At 42.7% G+C, this 25,926-nt stretch overlaps 1 protein-coding gene across 8 annotated transcripts in view; it reads right to left on the bottom strand.

Moving 5' to 3' along the window:
- EPN2 (epsin 2) overlaps positions 1–25,396 on the bottom strand; it is a 64,292-nt gene extending 38,896 nt beyond the window's left edge. For 3 of the 8 annotated variants that reach the window (XR_012647718.1, XM_075010660.1, XM_075010665.1), the window contains exon 1: positions 25,264–25,396. The gene's annotated coding sequence lies outside the window, so the exon portion shown is untranslated. The remainder of the gene's footprint in view (positions 1–25,263) is intronic. The other 5 variants (XM_075010661.1, XM_075010662.1, XM_075010663.1 and 2 more) reach the window with 3 other exon arrangements.
- Positions 25,397–25,926: the final 530 nt, after the last annotated feature.

Raw genomic sequence — 25,926 nt, 5'->3', positions numbered from 1 at the left:
CTTAACTAAGATTTTACCTCCTGTTAGCTATACAAAGTAGTGCGTAGTTCTCATACAGGTTGATAGTTCAAGGTAAACCCTAGACTTCTACACAGCAGGCTGAGTTAAAGCATAAATGGCAAAAAGGAGAAAACGAGCAATTTTTCAGTAATAATGTGCTGCAACACTTATTTTTGTCTGATTTTTTCAGTAATAATGTGCTGTAACACTTATATTTGTCTGATTTTGTAAGCAGGTATGTTTTAAGTGAGGAGTAACCTGGTACCAAAGGTAAATCAGACTCATGCAGGCTGCAGCCCCTACAACCGCTTTCATGATCTAACACCTACTCAGAATACTCAACCTAAGAGTCCCCAACGGATGAGAAAGCAGAAAGACTATTACTGCTGAATCACAGATTAAGAACTTCAGGAAGCACTCTCATAGCAACCAAAAAAACAGTACACATCCAAAGAATTTGTGGGAATTAATGGCAAGCCCCTGCATGACTCCTTCAGTAGTACAGTAGTGTGGAAGTGTTGAGAGCCACTTCTTAAGGGTTTATCTTGAACCGCAAACTCATGTAACTAGAAACTGCCTTCTTTTCACAAAGATTTTCTTGAGGTTGATACCTCATTTCTCCTACTGGAAACAAGACCTAAATTAATTCATTTTCTTAAATTACTCTCAAGGAATTTTAAAATAAACTTGCTGGTTTATTTCAAACAGGGAGCCAAACAGGGATACAAAAATGTTAATGGAATGTATCTTGCCTACTAGCCTTGAAAATTTGCTCTTCCCCTTGTCTCTCCTCCCCTTCCCCTCATTGGCCTCCATCTCTTTGGCCATGAAATGTCTGCAAAATCCTTTTAAAACAACCATGCTATTTTTCTTTCCTATGTTTGTTCTAAGTTCCTCTTTTTCCAATATCCCTTACTTCTTTTCCATTTCAGCTCCCAGCTGCTTCCTTCCACAAGCATCTATCATATATCCCTTCTTGAGATGATTTTGACATTTACAAGTTCAAAAGAATTAATTTTTAAACATCCTATTTTGGGGGGGGGGGGTTTGTCACTTACTGCATTATTTTTCAGCTTTGCTTGTGCATTTCACAATACTTTGGTTTGTCAATTTCACTGTTGGTAAGTGTCCAACAATTTCCATCTCTGACTATACGGGCCATTATAAGAGCAAAGTTGGAGAGAAAAGTAGGGTGTTATTTTAAATAAACTAGAAAAATGTAGTATTTTAAAAAACTCACAAAAATTGCCAGAGGTAAATGGAGTACCTAAAATCATTTATTTTTTTAAAATATCTAGTTTTATCTCAGGGTCCCTTTAAGTCAGCAGTTCTCAAACTGTGGGCCAGGAGAACGCAGCAGTTCGCAACTGCATTTTAATGGCATTGACATGGATGGTGTTTGGCTTCAGCCCTCAACCCAGAGCTAAAGCCCTCAAGCATGGTTGTCCACAAGGTGGCAAGGCTTGGGCTTCTGTCATCCTTGCCAGGGTCATGCAGTAATTTTTATCAGAGGAGTACGCGGTGCTATGAAGTTTGAGATACCCCACCAATAAAGAAATTTTCAGGTAAACTTTATTTTTACTTTCAAAAGATGTCCATCAGATGACCAACAGAAAATAAATGGAAGATGACCAATAAAAAGAGGACCGACGAAAAGTAAATGAACATGTGTGAGACTCAGAAAAATCAGTGAAGTATGTTTCCCTCTTCACAGCTAAGAACTAAAAATATAACAGAGTAAAAACCACGCAAAAAACTATGCAACAAAGCACTTTCCTTCCTGACTTAGGAATCAGAAACAATGTCAAGCCTCAGCACTCTACAAAAATACCAAAACATATACAAAAAGATTCTTTTCATACTTTCTCTGAAGAAGCTGCTACTGCTCTTATAACAGGACCAGAAATTACATCTAGAGGAATAACAAAGATCGGAACTTGACTGGCCTCCTCTTGTGTTAAACCAGTTGAATGAACAATCTTAATCATATTCCTTAAGACACTTCTGCCAGGGCTGACCTGCTAGAAGATTGGATTTGGCCACCTTGTAGGCAACATGCTTATTTAGAAATAATATATTTTCAATGTTACGTATATGCTACACACGAAAAAGCCCTGAATTAATAAAACTTGCAAAAAACATGATCCCAATGACTGGCAACATAGAAGTTTGTTATATAGATTAATCAACTTTTTCTTGTTGGAACTTAGAGGGGGGGGGGAAAAGATTTTTTAGCATAGACAAGGCATTAATTCCCACAAATTCTTTGATGGATGTGTACTGGTTTTTTGGTTGCCAGGAGAATGCTTCCTGAAGTTCTCAATCTGTGATTCAGCAGTAATAGCCTATCTGCTCTCTTATCCACTGAGGATTTTGGTTGAGCATTCTGAGTAAGTGTTAGATCATGAAAGGGGTTTTAGGGCTGCAGCCTGAGGCCCCAGGCTACAGCCACCAAAGCCCCTGCATGCTGCAGCTTTAAGTGGCTGGGTGTGGATGGGAGGAAAAGAAGCTCTGCATGCGTGCTGCTGTTCCTCCTCCCTCCCATTGGCTGGAGCCAAGTGTGTGTCTGCTAGTGGTGACTGCCTGCAGGCTCCACCTCTGCCACTCCCATTGGCTGGGAATCACAGCCAATGGGAACAGCAGAGGACAGTACATGCAAGCACAAAGCCGTGGAGAACTAACTGTTTCCCCCACCCCATCCCTACCCTGGAGCAGTGTTCTCTCTAATTTTTTTTCCCATCCATGGGAGAAAAACGTCAGGTGCACAAAGGCATGTGTGGATTTGCACCACAATAGAAACACATGGTACCAGCTGTGGGCGCTTTCCTAATTCGCTGGCCAGCACCAGAATCTCTCCTGGGTGACTGCCCAAGCACTCAGCTTACAGGGAACACGGCCTGGGAGCTGTGCCCAATAAGCATCCCAACCCCCCTACCCCTTCATCTACCCAGACCCTGCACCCCACCTCACTCAGGAGTCTCTAATCTCCTGCCCAGACTTCCCACACCCCCAGCCTTCTCCCACATCCCACCTCCTGTGCAGACCCCACACCCTCTCCCTGGCAGCCACCTCTTGCACACTGAACCCCTCATTTTTGAGCAACCCTGGAGTGTAGGGGACCTCATAAAATCTTCTAGCCCTAGACCCCCAGAAGAATTAATCAGGCCCCAAGTGTTAGCTTGCTCTTCTAAATAATGATGACAAAGACTTGCTTCTAAAAAGCATCTGCCTCCTGTTCTATTGCTAAATGTCACTTTCCCCAGAGTTGCTCTTGTAGAAAACACATGATGGACCTTCTCAGATATGATACTTTGCCACCAGCAACATTGTGAATATCCTTCTTATGCAGGGAAGCTGTGTACTGGCAGCATACATTCTAATACCCAATTTTAGATGTTTTTAATGGATGCAATATTTCTAGCCAAAGCACCCAGCTAAGATTCAAAAACCTAAGGAGGAATAAACCCTCTTGAAATACTGACGTTAATATTTTCACACATTTTCTTCAGCATTTAAGTCCAACACCACTCTCACTAGCGCACAACACACCTGCACAGGTACATACTTCTCAGCTCTTACTTTCATGTGTGAAATTGTTTGAACTTCCTTGACAAGTTAGGCAGTAAGAAAATAAGCTAGTGGTAGCTACAGCTAAAAACACATGCTCATATCTATAACTCGTCCAAGATTCACTGTCATCAGATCTCCAGAATTTTTAATCGATATTAAATTTTGCTGACCTGTGACAATGTTATACTTCCTATGCCAGAATCGAACATCTTCCTTCAGGTCTCTCATGACTATATGGACAATGTGCTATACTATTGGATTAGAGTCTCTCCTCTAACCCTCTCTCCTGATTCCATCATCAATTCTTTTTTTAAATGTCTCACCAAAACAAGTGTTCCTTCTACGTACTTAGCTAGATAAAGCTGACGGAGGACTAGTCTCAGACAGTGATTAAAAACTAGAAAGTGCACTGGCTGATGTTACTGTAGTTAGAAATTTCAGACTATCCACAACAGCTTCAAAGAAATATTTATTCGTGAATCTTAATATTGACGTGAAAAGACCTCTAATTCTGACTCATGCTCACCAGATGAAAGAAAAATTGTCTTTGCAGAAGATTGTGGTTTGTGGTCCATTAAGTATTTATATAGCTGGATTTTCCCTTGCCAGTTTTGTGACTATTATATATATATTAATGACTATCATAAAAGTCTTAGTTTTCAGGCTGAATTTAAAAAACTATCAGCTGCTTTGAGATATCTGCCTTCAATACCAACTGAAATCATTCAGAATAACTATGTCCACTAGTAAGGAATGGAAAAGGCTGACTGCAAAAGACTTATGAAGATGATGTAGCATACAGTAACTGACTAGCAATTAGGATTTCTGCCAGTAAGGTCAACAAGAGATGCAGTGTTTGCAGCCCAAATATTGCAGGAAAAGTATGGGGAGAAATGCAAAGAATTGCATTTTGTTTCTATGGATTAAAAGAAGGCTTCTGACAGTTCCTAGAGAATTATTAGGGTGCCCCTCCAGTTGTGCAATCTGTCAGAGACATGTTCAGACTATCATGGACATGTGTAAGGGTAGCATGATAGCAGTGAGAAGCAGCTGTGATTACAGTGAATCATTCCCTGAGATTACATCCATGTCCAGCCTTAAACCCAGTCCTATTTCTGACTGCACTTGACATTATGATGCATGAGATTAGCAGAGAGGCTTCAAAGAGCACACTTTTTTCTTCATTAGGTCGTGCCATGAAGACAATTACAAACTGGAAAAAGTCATAGACGTATGGAGGGCTGCACTGCAAGAAACCGTCTCAGGGCTCAGCCAACAAAAGACAGGTGATGCTTCACTGAGAGGGATAAGTATCAACCAAAAACTATATGATACAAGGTAAAGTCTGTGGAATCATTTATATCTGGGTTTAGTGTTGAATATGATGGGAATGTGGGTAAGGATGTTGGGAGTCTCATGAAAAATGATTGGTTTAAGTGGAGGGAGTTGATATATTCCTATTTCTGCAGAATCCTGTCATGGTAATTGAAGAGCAAAGTGTACTAAACGATTAAGCCAGCAAAGACATATGGGTAGAATGCTGGTCAAGGAGGAACAGAGAAGAATAACTACTTTGCACTGCAAAAAGGAGAATGCTCAGGTGGGTGTTGTGTAATTTAAGAGCTGACAGACTACAAAAATGATACAGTATAAGCCATAATGCAGGCGGTCACCACCACAGAAAAACTGAAGGAGTGACCAGAGAGACGGCTGAAACATGTGAGACAAACTATGGGATATGCTGGCCAGAGATTACCAAAACTAACAGTTACGGGACAAAGACTACAGAAAAACCTAGAAAAAGGTGGTTTGAGATTCTGAAGAAGTGGACATGAAGAAGGTTAGTGTCAGCCTAGAAGGTTCCTCTGACAAAAACACAGAGAGATGAAGAAGAGCCAATGACCACAACTGATAGGATAAGGAAAAGCAGTAGTACAGAACGGACAAGTCTGGTTCCTTTTTTATAATTTAGAAGAAAAAAGACTTTTTTCACTCTTCCTCTCATTCTGAAGATACTCCCAGAGTGCTAATTATTCTCTTAATTTGTCTTAAATTTATGTTATTTAGAAAAGAATACTCTTTGCTGACTTTTGTCAGAGTCCTCCACCTCTGAATGAACTCTCCCCTACCGAGATTAGGAAGGGGCGGCAGTCAAGCTTGCCTTTCACCATCTTACTTTCTTCCTTTGGAAACTCTACCTGCACTACCCTTTTCCCCCCATTCACAACAACCTCCCCATAAGAGTGTTGCATCACCGCCAGTCAAACTGCATAGTCTCTCACTCAGTGATTCCCAACCTATCTACCACTGTGGGCCATGTATGCAGTTCCCTGTGCTTTGTGTGAGCCACATCCACAATATATACACTATCTGTATGACCCTGAGGATGCCACATGGGCTGTAGCTGTGTGGTGACTGGGCTGCAGGTTGAGAACCAGTGCTCTCGCCTGTTAATGACCATATACTGGCAGAGATGCTATGAATCTGTCAATATGGCCTCTGACCTTGTGTGTACAAAATCATGCTCAACCTCCCATTGACTGCATTATGGGCTGGAAAGATTCAAGCATCTCTGCTTTAAGCTGACAGCAACTACAGTAAACTCATTCATATCCAGCATTCTATTATCCAGAATTCTCAAATAACTGGCATTTTAGTTACAATTTCCATAAATATGGTATAGCGAAAATAAATACAAATAAATATAGCAAATACACTCGTCCCTTGCTATACGAGCACAATTGTTTCCCAAATTTCTGCTCGTAGGTGAAACCTCGTAAGAGAGACACTAAATTCTCACTAAAATACATGTAAGTCTCTGATTCGGTCCAAGTGCTCAGAACTCAGCAAAGGAGTGGCAGCATGTGGCACTGCTTTTGAAAGGTAAGCGAACCTTGGGGTTGGGGAGGGTTAAAACCTGGTAGTGGGTTGGGTCTGTGGGATAGATGGGGGTGTTAAGGCTGTGGCGGGTTGGGTCCACGGGCCAGACAGGGGGCGTTAAGGCTACAGGGGGGGGTGTCTGTGTCTGGCAGGGTGTCAGGCTGCAATGGGTTGGGTCCATGGAGTGGGTGGGGGGTTAAGGCTACAGCAGGTCGGGGCTGCGGGGCGGGCAGGGTGTTAAGGTTGCAGCGGATTTGGGCCATGGAGCTGGAGGACGGTTCAGTCTGCAGCAGGTTGGGACTGTGGGGAGTTCAGGGTCAGGTGGCTTGTGGCCACGGAGCTGGCAGGAGGTTCAGGCTGTGGCAGGTTGAGTCTGTGGGACCAGTGCAGTTTCAAGCTGCAGCAGGTTGGGTCTGCAGGGAGTTGGGGAAGGCTTGTATTAGTGGGGGGGAGTTCACTCATCTAGTGAACAAAGGTAGGTACGTATGTCCCTCATTTTAGTGAGTACTTGTAAGTAAAGCACTTGTTTAAACGAGGGATGAGAGTACAGTCTAACTTTACAATGTACAATACTAATGTTGATGGTAAAAAAAGTACTCTGCATACTTTGTTTCTTAGTCTTGTTTTTCTTAACTGTTATGCATTGTTAGGTATACCTCTCTATTATAGAGAATATTTGAATACCTGGCAAACTCCCAGTCCTGGGGCTGCCAAATATGAAAGAGTTTACTGTTTCAGTGTAGCACTCATGTCTACTTAAACATACTTAACATGGCAGGGGAAAGGGGAATGAAATGTGGGAAGATGGCATCATATACCCCCATGTACTTGTGCGGCCAGAATGCAGCAGGGCTCAGGCAACTGTGGAATAGGTTCCCACAATACACTGCAGCAGCACTTGATTTAAGCTAATTGTGTGCGGCAGGAGTAAGTCGATTTTGTGGGGAGCATGTGGGAAGGTGAAGATGCTCAAAATCAAATTGATAAAACCCAGCATCAAATCAATTTTAATAAAATAGACTTTATCTCATAGCATAGATGCAGCCTCTGTCTTCTCAGCTCAACCTCCATTATCCATTTTGCAGTAATGGACTGAACCTCCCTGATACACCACAAGGAGAGTTTTTCTAAATGTTAGTTAAATGCTTAAAACAAAAGAAAGCAGCCAAGTTAACAAAATAAACACTTAGCTTTTGGAAGCGTAAAGTAAGCAACTGAAAGGGAGGAGTACTTAAAATCACTGTTGCTCTTACAACAGCAGTGGAACGTTCGGATGGGAATCGGAAGGACAGTTTAATCAGATGTGAAACTGCCACTGTCTTAAAGGTAATCTGAAAAGGTGAGGGTAAATGAAAAAGGGGGAAATTGGATTTTTTTTTTTAAATTGCGTGTTTCCCCACTGGACATATAAAAATTATCTGGTTTTCCAACAGGAGTGCATAAGAGAAAGACTACAGTAAGTCCCCAACTTACATGGGTCCGAGTTACATGGTTCCCTAGATACAGGGATACAGTAAGGTCTCAGAGTATGTGAATCCACAGCAGACAACCCCGCCATTAAGTGGCTGACTCCCAATTCATACAGTAAACCCTCGCTGTGTGCATGTGAAGCTGCTGGGCTTTCAGCCTGCCTAGCTGCCGGCAGCAGCAAGCAACTAGGCAGGCTAAGAGCCTCTCCACTCTGCCTAGGCACCGCTCTGGGAGGGTAAGGGCATGGCTTTTAGCCCACGTAGCTGCCTGCCCCTGTGCACGAAAACTCCCTTCCCCCTGCTTCCCAGAGCGGCATCTGCACCCCCATTACACTCCCCCATCAGCTCCACCCCCATGGCCCCAGCTCAACCCCTCCCACATATCCCAGCTCACCTCCCCCACCTGGGGCGGGGTGAGCTCCAGCCACACATCTGGGGCTCCACTCCAACACCCGCAGATGTGGCTTCACCCTCCCCTGCACACCTGGGCCCCTACCCCCGTGGACCTGGACCCAATCCCCCCCAACAACCCCAGCTCAAACCCCCTGCGCAGCTGGCTCAGCATGCACAGGGCTCCAAACCCACCACTCAAGCACCCCTCCCCTGCCCAGCTCACCCCCACATGTGGGGCTCCCGCTCCTGGCACACTGCGTTGGTCTCCAACCCTCACCCGTTTAACCCCCCTGCCCTGCTCAAACCCTCCCCCCTCCAGCCCCAGCTCACAGCACCCTCCACAGGTGGATCTCTGACTCTCAGCCACTGCTAGTGTGCACAGGGGCTTTACCCCCCATGCCAGCTCAACCCACCCCTGCCCTGGATCAGCCCGTTCAATTCTCCCTCTGCCCGACTCATCCCCCCCAGCATACGCGGGGCTCCAGCTGTCAGCCGTTGCAGGCGCATGAGGCTTTACCCACCCCCCAATAGCCCCCCTCACCCCGGTTCACCCCATTCAACCCGCCCCCAACCCTCCGAGGCCTCAGCTCACACCCCTTGACATGCGGGGCACCAGCTTCAACCTGCGCCTGGCCTGGGGCTTCAGCTCCAGCTCCAACCCCTGTACCCACCACCCATGTTGCCTGGCTCCAACCCCCTGCAAGCCTCATCTCACCTGCACCCTCCCACACCCCGCCCCCAGTACCCCAGGCTTAACCCCCCGTCTCCTCCCAGGGTCCCAACCCAACCCCCTATCCCTCCCCCACTTACACGGCACTCTTTGGCACGAATTAACAGTAAGTTGAGGACTCACCGTATTCTGGGTTTGGAATGTTAAGTCTGATCTTCCCTGGTTTTGGCAGCACACAGCTCACAGGACAACCTAAACACTCAACCGCATTATTTCCAAAACAGTTCTAGAACTTATTTTTGTTTACTCGTATTGATAACAGCACTAGTTCAGCTTGTGCACAAAGGATGCCTTTGCTATGATCACCTTTAATTCAGCACTATTTATTCAACATAATAGTTCAGGGGTCGGCACCTCTATAAACCTTGTCTATACTAGGGAAGTTCTTGGGCAGGGGGAGCTGGAAGTACTAAGGGAGTCAACAAGTAGTTGCTGGCATCATTTTCAGCACCCAGCCTCCTAATTTAACTCACAAGACCAGTCAACATGGTGCTGAAAATTGGGTCAGTGATCAACAAGCTGTTACATTAGCACTCCCAGTTTTGCAACATGTAAAATGGAACCAATATTAGCATGAACGATGAAATTGTCAAGAACTTTTTTGGCACAGACGATACCTCAACGTACAAAAAACTGCTTGGGTCACATCCTGATCTCCCACATCATAACTGAATTAAGTGTAAAGCCTTGAAAGGTGATATTTAACACTTTTTTGAATTTAACAGCACTCATATGTAATCTTAGATTTTTAAATATCTCTAATATTTTTAAATACTTTTGTTCTGACTTCCTTTTCCCCAAGATGTTTGCCTTTTTGACACACCCCTCTGCCCTCAGCAGTTCCCGAGACTGTTTTCTGTGAAATACTGATATTACAAATGCCACAAATATGTTAATCACTAAACTGCAATGAATTTTTCCTCTCCCCTTCCCTCTAGGCTGGGAGGAGCACTGTAACAGCTTTAATCAAAACAATGTAGCAACCTGTAAGTAAAGAGGGTGTGATTAAGAGGGGAATGTTATTTGCATCAACTTAACAGGCAAAAAGTGACTGGGTCAGCACGGGGTGGAGCTTAAGTCCCTCCTACTTGGGTATCCCATGAAGAGAAATCAATGCAAGTACCACTATTTTCAATAAAAATAATTAAAACAGGGCTCTGACAAAGAATACAGGAGAAGTTGATTTCCATGGAACTCAAATCTCAGCATTGCATTTAACCTCCCCTCTCAGGTTGATTAGGCACTGAATTTAAAAAGGGGCTTTATGATTCTGTTCAAAGTCCTCTAGCTGTTTGAAAAGTGTCCACTGAATGCCTCGTTGATGACCATCTGTTGTCCTGTTCATAAACTAGTCCACTGTGATCAAGAACTGGAAAGGTGACGATAGGCACCCCGTCAAACTCCCAACAGTATGCTGAAGGATTCTGTCAAGACACCGTTGCAAACATGTATCAGAGAGGTGGTTGAGTTAGTCTGTATCTTCAAAAACAGGAAGTTCTGTGGCACCTTATAGACTAACAGATATTTTGGAGCATAAGCTTTCATGGGCAAAGACCCACTTTGTCAGATGCATGAGTGGGGGGGAGCATGGGGTTTCAGAGAAGGATTTAAAGAGGGAGTCTCCATTAAAGGGAGGGCCAGAGCTGACAAGGTCTGTTCAGTCAGGGAGGATGTGGCCCATTATCAGCAGTTAATGTGGAGGTGTGACCATCAAGAGCGGAGAAACTGCTTTTGTAATGGGCCAACCAATTCCAGTCTCTGGTTCAATCCTTGGTTGATGGAGTCAAGTTTACAAATGAATTGCAGCTCTGAAATTTCTCTTTGCAGTTTATTTTTGAATTTGTTGTTGTTGTAGGACTGCTACTTTTAAATCTGTTACTGAGTGTCCAGAGACACTGAAGTGTTCTGATTCAGGTTTTTGTATGTTACTGTTCCTGATGACTGATTTAAGTCCATTTATTCTTTACATAGAGACTGTCCAGTTTGGCCAATGTAAAATGTAAAAAGAGCCCCTGATGGCGTGGTTGATGTTCGGTTCTACGATATCGCTGGTGTAGATATGTGAGCATATCTAAGAAAGTGAAGAAACAGATTGACAGAACCAGACGTGCCCAGAAGCTGCCTGCTACAAGACAAGCCCAACAAGGAAAACACCACTGGGCATCACATACAGCCCCCAGCTAAAGCCTTTCCAGTGCAACCTCAGTTATCTACAACCCATCATGGACAACGATCCTTCACTCTCTCAGACCTCGGGAGGCAGGCCAGTCCTTGCCTACAGACAGCCTGCCAACCTTAAACAAATTCTCACCAGCAATTATAGACCACAACATGGTAACTCTAAACCTGGCAGCAATCCTTGCAACAAATCTCGCTGCCAACTCTGCTCACATATCTACATCAGCGATATCATCACAGGACCAAACATCAACCACACCATCAGGGGGCTCTTTCACCTGCACGTCTACGAATATAACATGTGCCAGCAATGCCCCACTGCAATTTACATTGGCCAAACTAGACAGTCTCTACATAAAAGAATAAATGGACATAAATCAGACATCAGGAATGGTAACATACAAAAACCTGAAGAACACTTCAGTCTCCCTGGACACTCAGTCACAGGTTTAAAAGTAGCCGTCCTACAACAGCAACAAAAAAATTCAGAAATAAAATGCAAAGAAATTTCAGAGCTACAATTAATTTGCAAATTTGACTCCATCAACCAAGGATTGAACAGAGACTGCGAGTGGTTGGACCATTACAAAAAAGGTTTCTCCGCTCTTGATGGTCACACCTCCACATTAACTGCCGATAGTGGGCCACATCCACCCAGACCTAATAGACGTTGTCAGCTCTGGCCCTCCCCTTGACTGAGGCTCCCTCTATAAACCCTCCTCTGAACCCTCCCCCCTTATGCAGCTGGCGAAGCAGGTCTTTACCCACAAAAGCTTATTTTCCAAAGTATCTGTTAATCTATAAGGTGCCGTTGTGAACATGTTGCACTCCTTTCACACCGACATAAAAGCATGACAGAAAGGTCACAACACTAGACAAAACTACCTCAATGACTGGATTGAGCATTAACAATGGTAAGACCAAGACAGTGAGGATCATCCAGTCCAACATCATCACCATCACACCGGGAGGGGATGAACTGAAATACGTGCAGCAGTTCACCTACTTGTGGGGTATGACGGATACAGATGGAGGAATAGATAAGGATATCAATGCCAGGATAGGAAAAGCAACAGCTGCATTCAAGACTCTCTGTCCCATATGGAGTTCACAAATAATATCTGCAAAGATGAAAAACTACAAATCTTCAACACAAATGGGAAGAGTGTGCTCTTGTATGGATAGGAGACCTGGCATACTAAAAATGTCTTCAAATCACAAGCTACACACATTCATAAACAGATGCCTGGGGTACATCCTTCATATCAAATGGAAAGACTTCAACACAACTGAGGAGCTTTGAAACAGAACAGGACAAGAACCAACTGACACTGAAATCAAGAGAAGAAAGTGGGGATGACTAGGCCACACCCTCAGAAAACCATCATTAAACATAGTCTGTCAACCTTTCACATGGAACCTGCAAGGAAAATGCAAAAGAGAAAGACCTCTGAGACTGAAGGACAACTGGGGTACTCCTGGCGCCAGCTAGAAGTTTTGTCCCAAGACACAGTGTAGCGGCAAAGACTTGTATATAACCTATGTTCCATGCAGAGTACAAAGATTAAGTAGCAGTAGTAGTTTAAGATATTGTTAAGAGCAAAAAACAAAAGCCCCTGGAGGAATACACTTCAAAGTTTACTAGTATAACTATGTGTATAACTAGCATAACTATGTCACTTAGGATTGAGTTTTTTTAAACCAATATAGCTATACTTGTAGAAGTCCTAAAGTAGATACAATTGCACAACTACAAAGATTACATTAGTAAAGTTATTCACATTGGCTACATCTACACTAGCCCAAATCTTCAAAATGGCCATGCAAATGGCCATTTTGAAGATTACTAATAAGACGCTGAAATACATATTCAGAGCCTCATTAGCATGCCGGCAGCCACGGCTCTTGGAAATTGCCACTTTTCGTTGCCGCGCAGCTCGTCCAGACAGGGCTCCTTTTCGAAAGGACCCCTCCAACTTGGAAATCCCCTTAGTCCCATTTGCTCATAGGAATAAGGGGATTTCGAAGTTCCCGGGGTCCTTTCGAAGAAGACCCCGATCTGGACAAGCCATGCAGCAGCAAACAGCAACGATTTCGAAGAGCCACGGCCACCGGCATGCTAATCAGACACTGAATATGTATTTCAGCGCCCTCATTAGTAATCTTCAAAATGGCCATTTGCATGGCCATTTCAAAGATTTGGGCTAGTGTAGTCACGGCCATTCTTTTATAGGAATATCTATGCCAGTATAGAGCTCCTTTATACCAACACAACTGCATTCACACCTCTGTACCATTTAAACTACAGTTTATAGTTATAAGACAGTTTTTTTTAGTGTAGCCATAAGCCCTAAACATCCTCTTGGCCCCCAGCTGCTAGACTGTGATATTTTTAATGATGATAAAATCCCTTAAAATGTTTCCGATAAATATATTTCATGTATTTAAAAAAACAGTACAGACTTTACCTTTCTTCTCCTCTTCGGCATTTTTAAAGAAAGAAAACCCTTTATAGAAAATAGGTATGGTAAATGGTAAACAGGTAAGCAAATCAGCATGCATGAGGCTGACTGGTATGCTTACCAGTCAACTGACTCTTGGCAGCAAACTCTGGTGCAGCCTGACTTGTCAGTGCAGCTTCAGCTGCAGAGGGGTCAGCAGGCCTCACAGCAGGCTACATTGCTGCAGGACTCTCGCCAGTCACAGAGGAACCTGGCATCAGACAGCGGTCTGGGTAGCAGGAGCTGAGTCAAAACGATTAACCAGCTGACCATTTTAACATGGGGGAGGAATAGCACAGTGGTTATAGCACTGGCCTGGCAAAACAGGGATGTGAGCTCAATCCTTGAGAGGGCCTTTCAAGAGTCTGGGGCAGATTAAATTAAAAAAAAAAAAAATCTATCAGGGATTGGGATAGGTCCTGCTGTGAGTGCAGGGGACTGGACTCGATGACCTCTTAAAGTCCCTTCTGTTGTATGACATATGTCTTCTGTGTTTCAACATCCTTAATAGAAAAGTTAGTTAACAATATTTCAGAAAACTAAAGCAGGACTGTAGAAGATTCATATACTTTGCAAACATACCAGGAAAGACGACTGGCTGAAGTATCCCATAGCATTCAGACCACTTTCAATGTTTGGATATATACAACAAACTCCATTGCTGAATTCAGAATACTCAAAAATATTTTCTTTTATTTTAGCCATTTTTGATTACCTATCCAAGATAAAGACACAGCCCCCAAACAAACAAGTACTTACCTTCAACAATGTGAGTAGTCCCAAACCAACAGGACTATGCATATGCACTAAGTTAAGCATATGATTAAACATTCCAATGGATCAGCGTTATAAATGGAAAAATATTAAAAAAAAATGCAAAAAGAAAGCAGACCACAAAACAATCCTCTGCTACATCCTTCCAAAACACTTAACTGCTTATAAACACATAAGTACAGAATTACCACCAGGCAGTGGATTTCTTAATATAAGGCACACTAAATTACGTGACATGCTCTGACTTTTGAAAATATGGTTAAAATACTTTCTTGAAGGCACAGTGAATTCTTATCTTCATGAAATTAAAACAGGTAAACTGCTGCTACTGTTAACTAGAAGATGAAGGACACAGAACTCCGAATTATATTTTTCAGACTGCTTAACTGAACAAGTTACACTAAGTAGTAATTTTAACCATCACAATTAACATTTTAGTCTATCAAATTTCCAATACTGCATAAATGAGTCAATCGAGGAATTTTAAATATTATACATAAATATTTGTTTACTGATGATACCTAGACAGTTCTCTGCAGTGGAACAAATAAAAAGTGATTCTGCCCAGTCCCTCTCTATTTTAAAAATTCAATACATTTTAGTGTGTTCCAAACTTTTAAATGACCACAGAAACATTTAAAACTTCAACTCCGATACAATCATATTTCTGAAAACAATGCAAACATCAATTCAAGAATATGTGTACATTTGATAAGCATACCAAATTTACATGGGAACATAAGCCAAAAAACAAGTAACTCACACTAAGGTGCCAAAAGTGATTTATAATGTTAATGAAACAGTTCCTCTTCCTTTACTAAAAGGGCCAGAAGAGCAGGCTGCAACACTATAAAGTTTGCAGCAATGAACTCTAACAGCCTTCTGGATTTTTTGAGCAGCATGCAGCTATTGTATGTATTAAATAAGATGGGAATGAATTACAGAGAATATCAGAGGTAATAGTTAAAGTGTTAACTAATGATTTCTGGACTATATTTGCATAGTACTAATGGGAAAGGTACTTAGCACCTACTTGGCTATTAATCTACAAACATACCAACCAAGGCATTACCTTTACTTTTCATTACATGCACTACAAGGCTGGTAAATGAGCATTTACTTTGTGAACTTTGCATAACAAGAACAATAATTAGTTATTTCCCACCCCTATAACAAATGATTGAAATCATTAAGCAATCATAAAATAAGCCAGTTCATACTTATTTTTCAGTAAATAAGAGAAGAGATGTCAGTTGCCTTCTTCAAACTGGTTATTATGCAGAGAACATTTTTTTTAAATGATGAAATACCTGGACACTAGTCCTTTTGAGGGTCACAAAAATTCTAGTGGTCTGATTTGATGGGTAGATATAAGATTCACACATCTCCACACCCCACCCCCATTCCTAAACCACCATTCTTGTTCACACTTATTCCAAGCCAGTGAAGTGTTCTGATGATTAGTTAGCTATCTGAATAATTAAAAGCTTTTAAAGTCTGGATTTCAAGTAATTATTATGCTGCTTTTTATATATATATAGATATAGATATAGATATATATTCATGACAAATATCTTCTTCAAAGACATTCATTAGAGAATATAGCCATACTAGAATATTTAGAAGTGAGAATCAAAGTACAACCAATCTTGACTGTTAAAAATTCTGACATTAATTTTATATGGTTAAAGGCCTCTGACCCACCTTGTCCTACTTCTGCGTTCTTGTTGGTGCAAACCTTTTCCCTGTCCAGATAGTGTTCAACAACAGGGGACAAGATAACTGGGACAACAGAAGCTGCCTGGAGAATCACCAAGGCTTCAAACAAAAGCAGCCTGTAGGAAAATAAGGATAAAGACAAAGCTTCTGTTGAGCCAGGTGCTTACTAATGCTGCTTTTGTCCAGCTAATGAGATACACAACTGTGTAAAGGGGGGCGGGCTTCCTACTCAAAGAAAGAAATCAGAATGTCTGAGGGCAGAAGGTAGACAACACAAAGACATAAAATTAGGATGAAAATATTAGGGATCAAAAATGGCTTCTCAACTGGGCCCAAGAGGAACAACCACCACCAAGTTCAGCCACATCACGTTGTGTTTTTAGGCATTTCTTGAACCCTTCTTAATTAGAGAGTCAAAGGCAGAAAAATGTCTAAGAAAAATGACTAAGAACTGATTCAAGAAGAAAGAAACCACCTCAGATGTCACAGTATGTAGAATTTGGGAGACAAAAATCTGAAAGGAAGCCATCTTTAAAAGACAACAGTTTGCCCTTCGTTGAATGATACCAGAACTGTATAAATCAGTAACTTGAATTTTTTAGCATCATATCCCTTGCAAATAAAGATCTCAGTTGTGACTTGTGCGATCCTTACTCAAGCTGGTGAGCAACTACTCATGTGAGCAGTCCCACAAAAGTAAATACATTTGAAAGAGTTATTGCTCACCAGCATGAGTAAAGGTTGAATAATATAGGGTAAAAATTAAGTTACAAAATGAACTCAGAAAAGGATAAACTGCAACTGACACAAAACATAAGAAACAGTAAAAGATTTTATTCAAGTGTGAAGAAATTATTTAAACAGTCAAAAGAGCTGTACTAAAATTATACAAATTCTCTACAAAAAGAGAAGATCATCCTTAAAGCATTGTTTGTATTACCACTACACTTGTAGATGTTCAGGAAAATACATACACCATGGGTGCGTCTACACTAGGCATTAACTTCAAAGTAGCCAGCAGAGAGTCTACACACATTTTTTTCCCCCTCCTTCGAAGTTAGTAGGGAACCCAACTTTGAAGTCTGTACTCCATTCCCAGGAATGGAGTAGTGCCCCACTTCAAAGTAGGGGTGTGTGTAAATGCTCAACTTCCAAGTTATATTAGTAGTGTAGACACAGCCCATAAGTCTCAAAAATAAGATTTCTAAAGTAGTGCAGAAAAAAGAAGAATTTAAATATTATTGTATGTCATCTTGATGCTATTTAAGGTAATACTGATACAAAGAATGAGAGAAGTCTTTCAAGTGGGTAACTAACAACCAAACGGAACAGGCCCAAAGGACATAACTCACTGATACTCCTTGTTATGTCTCAGCTTCCTAAACACAACTGATAACTTAGTTTTTGAAACCACTGTATTAAGTATGAGAACAGCAGAACAGCTGGATAACTGGGAGACAAAATGATTAGGTCAAAAGCAAGAGTCAGTGTCCTGAACTAGTTAGGTGAATTAAATGTTTGGGGGGGTGGGAATTTCTTCAGACCTAAAGGATAACAATGGGTCATCTACTCCAAAATCCTCAGGCCCTAAGTCTATCCTTATATAGTCCTCTCTGGAATCACACACTTGATAAAAATGCGACTTCATTTACCTATCACCATATTGGCCAACTAGCAATGCAAACTAACCTGCAAGTTTACCAACCTCCTGGAAGAAGAGATGGAACATCTCAGGTCAAATCTACACCGGCTCGTCACAGCACTGTAACTTCTGGCTCAAGGTGCAAACTATGACTCCCCGCTAAATGTAGCAAGGTATAGGGGTGTGAAGTGCCAGTGCAAACCAGATTACAGTGCTGAGAACTGCACTCCCAGTGCTATTTACTCCTCTCATCAAGGTAGTTTACACAAAGCGCTAGGAGTGCTCTCTCTGTGTTCATGTCATGGCTATAATTTAAACTGTTAAGCATAGACAATGCCTTTGTCAGGTGCTTGGCATACTTGAGTGCAGTAAAGCAATAAACAGAACCTAAGATAATCTAGCAAGAGTTTGAGACTTGCTAATAAATCCCTTGATTTAAAAAATTCAAATGCTGTACCACAGGCCAGAAAAATTAAAAATAAGCACTTAATGTGCAGACAAATAGACTTTATAGGGTACAAAAGGATTTCTGTCAAGACTTTGGATCTAGATACATCAGTTAATGACATTTACAGTGGGGAGGAAAAAGCATACCAGAATTCAGTCAGGCCATGTCTACAGTAGCCCAAATTTTCGAAATGGCCATGCAAATGGCCATTTTGAAGATTACTAATGAGGCGCTGAAATACATATTCAGCGCCTCATTGGCATGCCGGCAGCCGCAGCTCTTCAAAATTGCCGCAGCTCACTGCTGTGCGGCTCGTCCAGATGGAGCTCCTTTTTGAAAGGACCCCTCCAACTTCAAAATTCCCTTATTCCTATCTGCTCATAGGAATAAGGAGATGTCGAAGTTGGAGGTGTCCTTTCAAACAGGAGCCCTGTCTAGACGAGCTGCACGACAGTGAGCCATGGCAATTTCGAAGAGGCGCAGCTGGCGGCATGCTAATGAGGCGCTGAATACATATTTCAGCCCCTCACTAGTCATCTTTGAAATGGCCATTTGCATGGCCATTTCAAAGATTTGGGCTACTGTAGACGAAGCCTCAGTGTCAAACATTAATACAGCTCACAAACATGAACAACCAGTGAGGTAGAAGAAATAGGAGATCTTGAACAAAGCAATCTTCTACCCTAATGTCTGTTTGGCAGTTGAATCAGCTCAAGAACTCCCCCTATAGCAGGGGTCTGCCACCTGCAGCTCTTTAAGGACTTCTTTTGGGCTCCTGACGCTATAATTGCAAAATAAAGAAAACCCTCCTGATTATTTAAAATAACCAGTGAACATCCTTCAAACAAACATGTATTGCATTACAAATCATTGTGTGCACACTGTTCTTAAAATAGGGGTCACAAAAAGTATGATTTGACTATTTATTGTGGACCATCTCGTATTCACATGCACTGCAGCTCTTGAATTATTCAGTTTTGTACTGAATTTAAAAAACGGTTCTTCTTGCTATTTTGGTTGCTGACCCCAGCCCTGCAGTATGGCTCCTGGAGCAAAGCCATACTATACTTACTATACCTTGCCGCGGGGGCACACTATCCCCTCCTGGGAGCAGCATGGGGCTTGGGCAGGCAGGAAGCCACACTGTCAACTTGTAGATGCTCGCAGTAAGTGCTGCCAGCTGGGAAGCCACACCCCAACCCCTCTCCTGGGCCCTGAATTCCTTCCTGGCATCCTGAACCTCTCCCCAGCCCCGACCTGCCCCCAGAACCAGCACCACACACCTTCTTCGCTCATCTCTGCTCCAGCCTCGAACCCCTGCCCGCACCTAAACTCCCTCCCAGAGCTTGAGCTCCTCACCCTCTCCCGAACCCAAACCCAACCCTCTGCCCAGCCCAGCAAGAGATGGTGGGGCAGAGGGGCTTTGGGAAGGGTGAGTTAGATCTTGGGTTGCCTTAAAATTGCAAACATGATCTTGGAGTCCACTGATTTACAGCAAGACCAAGAGCTATTTATCAGCTGAAGGAGAACAGATGATAAATCATCTCACGTTTTAGAAATATATTTCATTAAAATAACATTTTATACATTTAGGAAAATGAACTTTGTTAGACTTTGCATTGTTCAGCTCTAGGTTCCCAGAATCACCAGAAAGGTAGGATGCTATTAAGAAAAGAAGGGGTTCAGAGAAGACTGAGCGATTTAACTGTTTATGCTTTTAACATAATATTTAGAAGGAAATCTTCACATTTTGAGGCATATATTGTATAGATAATTGAAATGTATATTCAACAAGTATCTTTCCTCATAAAAACACTGTAAAGGTAGACTAGAATCAAAATGAAAATAGTACTAGACCCACAGCTGCATCGCAATCTGGAAATACACAAACAAATTCTTAACATTAAATTGTCTCTATTTACCAGGGACCAATCATGCAATCACTTACGTATGTGTTCAACTTTACACATGAGTAAATTTGAATACATACTAGATTTTGCAGCATTACCGCTCTGACATGTAAGTTACTTACTTTTAGAAAGAAACCACCTGAAATCAATTTCAAAGCATTGCGTTGAAAGTAGCAACAGAGAGAAAGCCCTGCTAGTCTATATGCTATCAAAACAAAAAAACCAGTCAAGCAGCACTTTAAAGACTAACAAAACAGCTAAATGTAGTGCCTTGCACGTTGAATGGTAACAAAGAGAAAGCCGTGCTGGTCTATATACTATCAAAACAAAAAAAGCAGTCAAGCAGCACTTTAAAGACTGCTTTTTTTGTTTTGATAGTATATAGACCAGCACAGCTTTCTCTCTGTTACCATTCAACGTGCAAGGCACTACATTTAGTTGTTTTGTTAGACTTTAAAGTGCACCTTGACTGCTTTCTTGTTTGTGTTACAAGCAGTAACTGGTATTACACATGCCTAAGCACCTGCAACAATTTTTATGATTTTACAAAAAAAAACAAACACATTTACCTACTATTTTTAACAACCCTTTGTCATTTGATGTGTGAAAAATCAGTACCAAGGAGTGAAAAATAGCTAATGATATGGAGCAAAAATTGAACTCACCATACACCCAGTGCTGACAAATACACAGAGTGAACAAATGAAAAAAGATAATCATTTCCCTCTAGCAGCAACGAAGGGTCCTGTGGCACCTTATAGACTAACAGAAAAGTTTACAGCATGAGCTTTCGTGAGTTAACTCACTTCTTCAGATGCTGGATCACCAGGGATTTCCAGGACCAGCATCTGAAGAAGTGAGTTAACTCACGAAAGCTCATGCTCTAAACTTTTCTGTTAGTCTATAAGGTGCCACAGGACCCTTCGTTGCTGCTACAGATCCAGACTAACACGGCTACCCCTCTGATACTTCATTTCCCTCTAATCTTTCAATTAGGCTTCTCCAAGCTTGTCCACGCATACAGTAGTATTCAGTAATAGCTTTTGCACATCAAAATGGCACATCCTACTTTAATACAAATTAACTTTCAAATGCAGACAAACTCCAAATCGTTCTTGTAATATTGGTAGGGCAAAATATTTTTAGACTGAAGTGTAATTTTTTAAAAAACTGGTGCTCTTTTTCAAACACAAAAGTTTAGAAATATTTAGGCTTCAAGATCTGGACAAAACATAACTTACATTTTTATTTTGTTATTTCAAGAAATTGATAAATGTAACGTTTAAAAGAAGGCCTTTTGCTTATAACAGTCTGATTGAAGATAGTAGCTTGATGGATTCGTTGTAAAAGCCACCATTCAAATGGAACTTTTAGCTAACTCGAAGTTTAGTTCATCTCACAATCTAGCTGTCAACACTTTGGAAATATCATTTATTAAAACCGAATGAAACCTAGATCTCCAAATTCAATGTTACAAGTGCAACAGCAAATACCAGTACAAAAAAAATGGAGCTTACTTATTTTTCACCCACACACTTTTGCTTTTGGGCTCAACTTTTCAAACTGTATTTCAGGGCATGATCAAGAAAACTGTGGTCATTGAATTCACATATCTAACAAGAGAATGGCTTGAAAAAAATGTTCACAGAACAGGAAAGCTATATTATTCAGCAACACAAAAAACATGAATTCTGTGACTTTTTAGTATACTATGCACCCCTCACTGATATTGTAACTCAATAAAAAAGTACATTATCAAGACCAGAAGGCCTAAAATGAGACCTATCCATTTTGCTATACAAGAACAAGCACTTTGTTCCTCTCCACTGTGCTGCCGCATTCTTCTGAACTGGTAAGGTACTGAAATATACTAAAATCCTACTCTTTGAAGCACTTAAACAGCAGGATACTAGTACATTTGGATTCCTTGCCTGTTCACATTGAAAACAAGGCAAAGCAGAAAGGCATCATTACTGCACTTGTACAAGCCAGACATGCTGGATTTCCTACTAGTAGATTGTCAAAGAGAGTAGGTGGCATTCTGTAACTATGGATTTGGAAGGCTGAAAGGTTTTGTTTTTTTTTGTTTCTTTTTTTCCCCCCTAGGTCATTACAACTTAGTTTAAAATCTTCATTAAATTATTTTTGGAACCTAGCAAACCTGACAGTGTTAATGTATATGATTTTAACATTTGCTTTCATTTGTCAGTATCTTTAAAAGTGGCTTAAAATAATCATTTATCTCTTCTATGTGCCAAAATATAGGATATGATATTCCATATTAGCATATGCTTCTACTTATTGTATATCAGTTAGGTAAATCTCATTCAGCAACAGGGTTGAAGTATTGGTGTCAACTTCACCTGGATGCTTTCCAGCTGGTATGACATCTAGCTAACCTAGGGACATTCATCTTTAGGGATAGTTTATACCTTGGTAGCCTTGAAAATAAATCATTAAAATATTGATCTATCCTTAAAAATTAGCAAACCAGGCTGCTGGATACCTAAAACTTTTGACCATTCTCTTGTATATATTGTGCTCTTCAGCATGAAAAGCCAACACAACAAACATTTAAGATCAAAAAATCCTCCATCTCTGAAGTGGGTCTTGCCCAAGAAAGCTCATCACCTAATAAACAATATAATCTTTAAGGCGCTACAGGACTGCTTTCTTTGTTTTGTGAGGACATCTGAGTCTGTCTGGTAATTTAATATAAAATGAGTGAAAACATAGCATTTATAAAGTAGTGGTGTAATAATATATTTTCTGCAATGGATGAAATACTATTACAAAAAAAGTAAACCTTTTGTTTTACCTAAACTAAGGTATAGTCTAAAAGAGGAGAAACTGCATGCAAACTTAAATTTTATTGCGTATCAATCCCAATTTTCTATGTTCTGCTATATTTTACCCAGCACAAAAATCAGATGATAGAAGCCCCATATTACCATAAAAGAAAAAACATGTATGGGCAGATAATCATTACGCAAAGCTCAAACTGAAAAAATCTGAATTACTAGCCTCCTGAGCCAGAAGCTCCAGTCTACACAATTCATGATGTCTCCAATGCATCTGAAGAGCAAACAGTGATACTTAAATACAGTGTACATCTTTGCTGAAAATACAAAAATATCAAGAGTTGAAAAGAAAACTGAAAGTTTAACTAATGTTATATTTGATGTGATGCAGTGGAAAACAGCTGTTGGTGCTAATGTAAACAAAATCTTTAATATCAAGTAAGTTATATTATATCCACACTTCAGACCTAACAGACATTCATTCACTATGCTATTTGCAATAATCCTTTACTTAACTGACAATTAGATTTAACACAGGTCAAGCACAACTATGCACACCAATGACTACAACTAACTTGCAGCAGCAAGTCCAGTACAGAAAGAACCTGCGAAATAGGGGGAAGGGGACACTCAATTCCTTCATACCAGTTTTCTAGAAAAAACATGTCATACTGGTGTCACATTTGATATTATTCATATAACTACTTTGGACCACAAAACACAGTTTTCAAAACTTTTCTCCAAAACTTGACTGGCCCAGAACTTAACCCAAGAAAATTCAAGTGAAATCTGTCACCAGGTAGATTTAAAAGTCCAAGTTGTCTTTGTGACATATGCAGTTTGGAGGTTTATGGAGTAACCCTTCAGGCAGTTTTTACTCAGTACCAGAATATAATGTTACACCACAAAAAGAAAACTGTAGGAAAATAATTTCTCAATATTCTTCTAAGCTTGAAATCTATGATCACAGACTTAGCTGACATGATGGGAACTAGTTACCACCATTCTAATAGATCTAACATTGCTACTTAGAACACAAAGGGCATTTGTGACATTCAAATAAACCCCACAAATCGCCCCCATGAACCACAGACCTCCCTCAATGCCATCACACTCTCCCACAGACACACACAGGCTAGCCACACAACCTTCAGGCCGAGCCCCACACACATCCTAATCATACAATGAGGCACCACCACTGTTCTCCAGACACGCAAAACAAACACCAACCTCCCCACAAATACCCACAACCTTCCCCCTCCAAACACAGACCCATCTCCCTTAAACTGACCCTTGGACACACCCCATCAAACCTCTTAGAAACTCCCTCCATGACCTATTCCCTCCAGAAACACCCCTTGATCCCCCTCAAACACTCCCTGCCCCAAACCTCCCACACACTGAGCTACACCCTACATGCTAATCCTCAGATCACCCCAAACACCCATGCTCCAAGCCTCCCCCACATTCAGCTGCACCCATACACACTAATCCCCAGATTCCCCCACACCACCCTCAACATTCAGCTGCACCTGGTCCTGCTAATCCCAGATCACCCCAACCTCCTCTCCACATTTAGCTGCTACGCCCATACACACTAATCCCCAGGTCCCCGCCACACCACCCTCCACATTCAGCTGCACCCGGACCCGCTAATCCCAGATCACCCCAACCTCCTCTCCACATTCAGCTGCATCCATACAAACACTGCACCCCCCAAACCACCCCCCCACATTCAGATGCACCCCTACCTGCTAATCCCCCCACACTGCCCCCACATTCAGCTATACTCCTAGCTGCTAATCCCCACACCACCCCCAAACTCTTCACCCCCCGTCCACCTCCCACATTCACCTGCACCCCGCGCCGCTAAACCCAGATCCCCCCACATTCACCTGCACCCCGCCCCGCTAATCCCAGATCCCCCCACACTGCCCCCCACATTCAGCTGCACACCGCCCCGCTAATCCCAGATCCCCCCACATTCACCTGCACCCCGCCCCGCTAATCCCAGATCCCCCCCACATTCAGCCGCACCCCGCCCCGCTAATCCCAGATCCCCCAAACCTGCTACACCCCCGCCCGCCACTTCCCAGATCCCCCTACAGCCAAACCCCTCTGCCCCCAGCTGCGCCCCCACCACACACCCCGCCCGGGGGCGGCTGCTGCCTTCCCAGTCCCCCGGAGCTGCCCCCTCCCGGCCCGGGGAGCCGGGACACGCCGTCTCGGCGCCCGGCTCCGCACTGACCTGCTGCCGCCTCCGCCGCGGGGCTGGGAGCTGGCCCGGGGGTCTGGCTGCCCGGCCGCCGCCGCCGCCGCCGCCTCTGGCTGGCTTTGACACCCACACGCACCAACCAACATGGCGGCGGCTGAGGCGGCGGGAGGGAGGGAGAGGGGAGCGGCTCCCGAGCGCGTCCTCGCGGCGCCCTCCCCGCGGGCACGCGCAGGCACGAGCGCGGAGAGCGAGAGGCGGAGCCGCCCGGCCGCCTTGCCCCGCCCCTTCCCGAGCCCCTCGCGGGGGGGGAGGGACGGTCTCTGTAGCGGGGGGGGGGGTCACGTGGAAATCTTGCCCCTCCCCCCTCCCCTGGGGGCTGGAAATCTCAGAGCCCCTCCCCCCTGGGGGGGTGGAAATCATAGACCACCCCAGGGGGGGTGGAAATCTCAGAGCCCCTCCCCCCTTGTGGGGGGTGGAAATCATAGACCGCCCCAGAGGGGCTGGAAATCTCAGAGCCCCTCCCACTTGCTGGAGATGTGTGGAAATCAGAGCCCACCTCCATCCCTGGGGGAGGTGGAAATCACAGACCTCTGCCCTCCCCCTTTTGGGGCCATGAGGAAATCACAGCCCCTTTTGGGTGTATGTGGAAATTACAGAACCCCTTCCTCTTTTGGGGTGTTATTTTTCTGCCCTCTT

This window comes from Carettochelys insculpta, chromosome 16, assembly GCF_033958435.1.
Source record: "Carettochelys insculpta isolate YL-2023 chromosome 16, ASM3395843v1, whole genome shotgun sequence".
Classification (NCBI taxonomy): Eukaryota; Metazoa; Chordata; order Testudines; family Carettochelyidae; genus Carettochelys; species Carettochelys insculpta.
Note: the sequence above shows the minus strand (reverse complement) of the source record. Positions and strands in the feature narration are given on the sequence as shown.